We start from the raw sequence: 7,391 nt of genomic DNA, 5'->3' as shown, positions 1-7,391 counted from the left end.
AGAAATAAAATATATTACTTTGGACTGTTTCTGTCAGCATTTCAGTCGAGTAATTAGGTCAGCTTTATACCTAGTTTTACAAAATTCAACGTAACAATGCCAATAAATGGCAAGAGATATTAAGCAAACTAAACCGATTTTGTATCAAAATTAGTAATGATCAACATTTTATTTTTAGAAAAGCTACTATGTGGAAGAGAAATAAAAATGAATAGGATGTAATGTGTTTACAACGTCTTGTTTATGTGAAGAATTACTAAAGAATTTAGAAAAAGACTATACGCCGGAGAATTTCTTGAGAATGCCGCTCTGGCGGCAAGTTGACACGTTGGGTAGCAGAGGATATTGTACCTGTGTGGCAATTTCTTGCAAAATTGGAAACTTGGGTTAAGAAGCAAGGTATGATATCCCATTTTTTATATAATGTATTTATTTGTATGCAGGGTTCCCACGCTACCGGGAAATCGGGAAAAAGTCGGGAGAAATGGTAACTCTTTTTACCGACCGTGAAAAGTCCTTGAATTTTGCAAATACTTACGAAAGTTGGGAAAACCCGGGAATTTTTCTCCACAACTTGACGCCCGAAACAATTACGCAATTGAGTCGTAACTGAACTGATCGTGAGTTAAATTTATCGAGTTCTAACCAGAATATTAGGAGGTTGCAATATGGATTATTTGGGTGCTTGCCATAAATATATATGTTGAGACAATCCAAATGCTCAGTGAATTAGATTCGTCTAGTAGACTTTTTGTTTCACAGCTCGATGTCCTTACTTTTTTATTCTTATGGAAGGTATGAAAACTAGTCTAGCATCACAAGACGCCAACGTGGTGGCTTTAAAGCATATCCGCTTAGCAGATGACTAGCAAACTTGCATGAAATCGATATGAAAATTATTTATTTTCTGCGAAATTGCGAGTACAAAAATCGTTATGTCTTTAATCTGCTGAACGACGATAAAACTAATGCGTTGATGAAATTTGAGCTGGTATTAGCGATTTCGATTGCTAGTTGCACATGAACACACGATCTCACAACCGTCATTTTCAAATATTGTAGAAAAAAATTAAATGAAATTCGTTTAAAAAAAAATTACAAAAACCAAAGGGCACAAAATTCATTATGTTTATTCCGAGACCAACTTCAGTAGTCATGTTGTATTACGTGACAACCACGTTGACATGTGCTCTCACACGCATGGAGCATACGACGCAGGGAACCAGACTACTCTGCTTGATGAATCAGACTAGCAAAGTTTCTTGTAGTTGTTCTCGAAATAAAACTGTTGAGAATTATATGTTCTTTCTAGTTTTTACAAAAGGTATCAAACTTTCATTTAATATAATTAGTAAAATAATAAAATAAAATAGAGTCAAACATTCATGCTTATTAATTATATTGTTATAAAAGGATATACAATATATCAATTTAAATTATACAGTTTTATATAGTGCATTGGCATTAAGTCCATTAGGATACAAAGTATCTAACTTATGAATCCAATAAGTTTTTTTTATGAGTCTATTCATGTCACCATGCACTATATCGATTGGCATGAAAGAAAAGTCAAGTAGAGAGTGATTATTGGTGTTAAAGTGTGTTGACATATTAGATGAAAACTGAGGATCTCTATAAATTTTTATATGAAAGCAATGATTATTCATTCTCTTAGAAACTTGTTGAAGTGTTTGTCCAACATATTGCATGCTACATTTTTTACAGGTTATTAAATAAATCACATCAGTTGATATGCAGTTAGTGTTATCACGTAGAGAAAATACCTCTTTTGTATTAGCACTACTGAAAGAAGTGCTTTCTCTTATGTTTATACATTGAGATCACCGGCGTCTGTTACATTCAGATGACGAAAGGTGTATTTTTTAATTTTCTGTCTGTTTAGTTCTAATTAAAAAATCTTGCAAATTCTTGGGTCTTCTAAAAGCGTGAATTGGTTTAATTTTGCAAAATGATTTTACGCTGGTTTTATTGGATAAATTTAGGAGTCTATAATATTTATTAATTATACGACCTATATTAGGTAATGAAGGATTATATTGTATTGTGAAAGGAATTACATCTCTCTCTATTTTACATTCTGCTGTGTTTGAAACCTCATGTTGAGTAAGATTACGGGCTTTGTTCAACGCATAATCAATTGTATGTGTAGGATAATTTCTATATTGGAAATATGTTCGTAATTTATTCAAAGAATTTTGTAATTGACAATCATCTGAAATAATGCGTCGGTATCTTTTGACCTGGATATATTGTATACCGTTTTTACATGACATAGGATGACATGAAGAATATTCCACATATTGGTGGATATTAGTTTCCTTGATAGGAATATTTGTAGAGATAGTATTATCAATATTTTTTATTACATTTACATCTAAAAATGAAACGTGCGTACTAGATGCAGTATAAGTAAATTTAATCGTCGGGTGAAAATGATTTAGGCGATCAATAAATCTTTTCAGTTCTTCATTAGAATTTTCGGCGTTTGTGTTTTCTTTAATCACAATTTAATATAATTGAAATTTTGTACAACAACATTGAAAAGGCAGTTGTTGTTGATATCACGTGACTATTAGACTTTCGATGTCGTTGTCTGAGATTTGTGAAGTCATGTGACTATTAACGCACATGGCGAGTACCGGGTCAGGTTCCATCAACGCTGAGTTTCGTCTAGTCTATCAGCGGATTAAAGACATAACGATTATAATACTTGACCTTTTTGAGAAAATTTTAAAAAATTCCTATATATTTCATGCAGGTATAAGTCGATATAACATAGTTTAAATTTGCTAGGCCCGCTGGTTAACTATCTTACGGTGGCGGCAGATTCCAATTTTTATTATTATACGTAATCCCTCTGAACCCACACTCCGTTCCTAAATAGCCATATGTGAAAAATGGGTTTGGAATATTCAGAGGAAACCCGGATTAGAAAAATGTAGAATCTCTGAGCTGATCTTTGGTGCGAAATTATTACACAGTGATTTGTAGCTTGAAGTATTGGTTTTAGATCTTAAATGGACCGCTGGAGAAACGGTAAAGTGTCGTCCCTTTTTAAATTTAATTATATATTAAGAAACGATAAGAGACCATGTATCAATACAGGTTTGGAGACTAGTTTTTGAAGTACAAGAAGACAGGTTGATTTTACAGAAAATTCAGCCTTTATTTATACAACTATATTGTAACGTCGCCCTCTTATAAAGAGGGGTGGTTTATTGGGTTTGGCTGCGTTATCCAGAGGATGACCTCCCACGATATTATAGCCCGGCGGGAGTGAAAGAAGAATGGAATTCTAACAGAGAACTGATCGAGAATGCTGGTAAGAAATAAACAATACGAGCCCCCTTTGACAAGAAAATAACAAATTTAATCAGAACAAATTAAAACGGTAATTCAAATTCAAGTAAAAATATATAAGTATTATTTAACAAGTGTGTCCAATTTGGACTTATTACATCATCATAACGAGAGGTGAAAGAGCGCAATATCCACGATTGATTGCATCACCTTCATTCACTTTGACCGTATATCAACATCTCCTAGTTCATCCTTCCAACTCTAGGTTCTGCCCCTTCATGAACTTCCTGGTCCTTTTACTCTGACCTCGTCCTTCTTTCTTTCTTTTCCCGTACTCTAACCTTCAGTCTGTCTCGTCCTTCTCTCCGAAAGCTGTTCCTTAAAGGAAAACTTCACCCCCATAATACTGTATACATATTATTTAAATGTACATACAATTCCCTTAAGTTATTCAGAGTCTGCGGCTATCCACACACCGAGTAAATTCTGACTTAGTACGGAGGGACATTGACCTCGCTTTCCATCGGCAAGTCTCGAATTACCACGTGACTACTAAGTATTTCCGTATTAATTTACATATGCTACTACATGTTCGATCACTATTGCATGAAATTCAAAAGAAATGTAACCAATGGCATTCCTTAACTATAAGATTATACATAATTAGGTAATTATCGTTAATTCACGATGATCTGTATCGTCCTAACAACAAAGGAAGTTATTTCATATAACCATATGGAACACATTTGAACATCTGGATCGCATGCAATCAATTCTACCAATGAACTAATAACTGTATAATTAAAAAGGTAAATTGCATAACAATTCTAGCATCAACACTTTCAATGAAATTGAAAACAATATATTGCATAATAACTCTATCATCAACACTCTCCATGAAATTGAATAAAATAAGTTGCATAACAACTCTAACATCAACACATTCCCATGAATTGAATAAGCGATACATAGTATAGAAACTTAGTCATAGCAAACACATTTGCAGAAAACAAGCAGTCGAATAATAGAATAGTACGTAAAACTAAAATTGCGTACCTCGTCGCTGTTTTTTTTTTTCTGGACTTCCGCGTCCTAGCACTAAACATGCCTTTCCTTTTATACAACGACCACTGGTCCCTTTCTTGCATCACGAGGAAAGCACTAATCTTTAGGCTTCCACTGAGTCGAGATAAAGTTTCCTCTCGTAGGAAATTTCCAGACTAAAGAATTTACACTAGGTTCGTCACTTTAAAGTCAGATTGCTCTAAAGTGTACGCCCTAATTTATTCTACCCAATCGTAGGCAAGGGTCCCTAATCTTTCCCAAAGAAATAATTTCTTTCATCAGATTTAGACAGCTCATAATCTGTGTACGACAGTGCGTGACAATTCTCCCTTTGAACATATGATAAGTGGACATAGGTTCCTACCAAGCGGTTAGGGTCGGTAGCTCAAATGTTTACTTATAAAGACTGTTTAAGATATCCCGGTCAATTTCACTGGTTCCGAAATATTGTTCCTTTGAAGTTTACACTGACATGGGGAGATGATCGACGAGAGTTCAGAGTGACTTTAATTGCTAAATGCATTCAACTTTAAATTTTCTGTACTTCAAAATTCGAAATTTCACATATATATATTTTTATAAAGGTCTTTTGTCAAAAGTTACATCAACCCTTTTGTAAATGTCTTTAAATGATGTAATTTTTTAACCAAATCGTCTTAAGGAGTTTAGGTTGGTTGAAAAATCTTGTTTGAGATTTTATTGGCCCACACAATTTCAGGGTTAAACTTTTTTCGTTACAAGATAAGATTCTAATACTTTGCATTTATTGGTGATTTTTCATACTGTGATAGGAAATGTTTACTTTTTATAACATGCACATATATTGCTCTAGAATTCTTTAGCATTAAAGGTTTGAAAGGAAACAAAACAATTTATGCTCATTATGTTGTTTCCACGTAGCAAAATAATGCAGGTCAGCAAAGTAAAGTAAGAATTTGTATTATGTACATTGAAATGGCTTTAAATGCAAATTTATAGGAATATGGTCGGATTTGTTTCGTGTGACTCATTTTGTGGTTTTGTACATGATCAGTTCTTTTCTGACATATATGATTTGGAGAGTCTTGAAAGAGAAACAGCTTCAGATTTGGAAATTCATGTCTTAAAATCCAAAATGTTCTTTAATTCCATTCAGTAATGGTCATATATTGACCTTGAAAAAAATAATTTCATCCAGGAAAAAAACTGGAAAAGACCTGGAAATTTATATTTAGAAAAGCGTGGGAACCATGTGAACGATTCTAAAAGATATATATTAAATAGGATTTTCTGGGTTACAGGTTCAAGAAGGTCAGGGAATGGGTCTTCGTGTTGACATTTAGAAATCATATTTTCCTATGCCGTTTGAGTTGAAATGTGGGATATTTTTGTACACTTAATGAATATCACTTTTCTTAAATAAGTACGATCGCTCTTTGATACAAAATGGATTTTCGACCCAAAATAGCACGTGATCCAGTGTTTACAGAAATGACGTATCGTTGCGCAGAATTACCCGACGCGCAGAACTGGCCGATATGGTGGGTATATGTACTGCGGAACGTGTTGCATAACACGTGTCAGTGTAATGACAGTGTAATGAGCCCCCACCCACCCTCCACCCCCCACCCCAATCTACCTCCCTGCTATCCAACTTGTAAAAGACTTAACGTTAACGTTGATGCTGATGCCACGTGGAAAAATTGATTTGTCTAATCATGCTTACCGATGTGTGGCAATAAATATGAAACTATTATTGACTATAAAAACGAAGCATAACAAATGTTATTACCCGATATGTCTACGTGTTTCAGTAATGAGCACTCAGTCAACCGTTAGTTAGGTCTACGCGTTCCGTCGTGCACACAACTTTGCCTTTTGATATGTCGGGCGTTTTGTTATGTACACAGCTTTTCGTTCCGAGAACACCAAAAGGACGTGTCTGCCTGGGTTTTGAGGTTCAAATTTGAGATATTCATGCCAAAACCAAATTGAATGAATCCAAGAATGCTCTTAAAGCTCACATATTTCGACTGCAAGAACAAACTTAAAGACCTAATAAGTTTTCCTCCTTTAAATATTTTCAGCATGTTTTTTATGTTTTCGAATTTCATGTGTTTGTTTTTTGTAATCATATCATTATATGTTTTTTAAGTTATATGTGTTGTCTAAAGTTGTAAAGCGCTTGGAGCTTCTAAAGATTAGGCGCTATACAAAGTCCTCGATATTATTATTATTATTATTATTATATAGGTGCTTGGTTTCACAGACTGCAGAATTCAAAATTTTATTTATATAACTTTATTAATTATAAAAATTCCTGATATTTATGCAGATTGTTGGTGTCAGTTTGGATTTCAGATCTTGTCAGTTACAATACAATGGGTGCAGTATATTTTGTGATTTCGTTAAAAGCAAAAGCAAAAGAAAAACAAAACAAGCAAAAGTGCAAATCGACCAGCTGTATAAACATCGAGAGCGAGACCATTGAGTAAATGCATTATTGTTATTTCACTACTAACTTCAAGAGTAGACATCCTTTTTATATTTCTTGCAGGTACACTGATATTGTGAACGCATTGTATAGCTGGCATTTATTCCATTCATGGTCATTACGTAATTCTGAACGAAAATCCGACCGAGTTTAGCTATGTTAGGTATATATATATATATATATATATATATATATATATATATATATATATATATATATATATATATATATATATATGTGTGTGTGTGTGTGTGTGTGTGTGTGTGTGTGTGTGTAAAAATAATCAGTTACTAAATATCGGTCTTAATATAACGATGAGTACACTACTTGAATCTTCAGTTTGGTGTAAAGTGCAAAGAACGCATTTGGCATGATTAAATGTTATTTTTACATGTATACTGTAGCTTTCCTGCCTTTCGCAATGTCAACAAAATAAAATTAAAAAAATATTTAAAAAAAAACAAAACAAATAACACTTTGTGCCTTTATAATAATAACATAAATTTTTCTTTTGTTTCATTTTTATTCTCTT

The sequence above is a fragment of the Sinohyriopsis cumingii genome, unplaced genomic scaffold (assembly GCF_028554795.1).
Source record: "Sinohyriopsis cumingii isolate HCF-2022 unplaced genomic scaffold, ASM2855479v2 utg001246l, whole genome shotgun sequence".
Classification (NCBI taxonomy): domain Eukaryota; kingdom Metazoa; phylum Mollusca; class Bivalvia; order Unionida; family Unionidae; genus Sinohyriopsis; species Sinohyriopsis cumingii.
Note: the sequence above shows the minus strand (reverse complement) of the source record.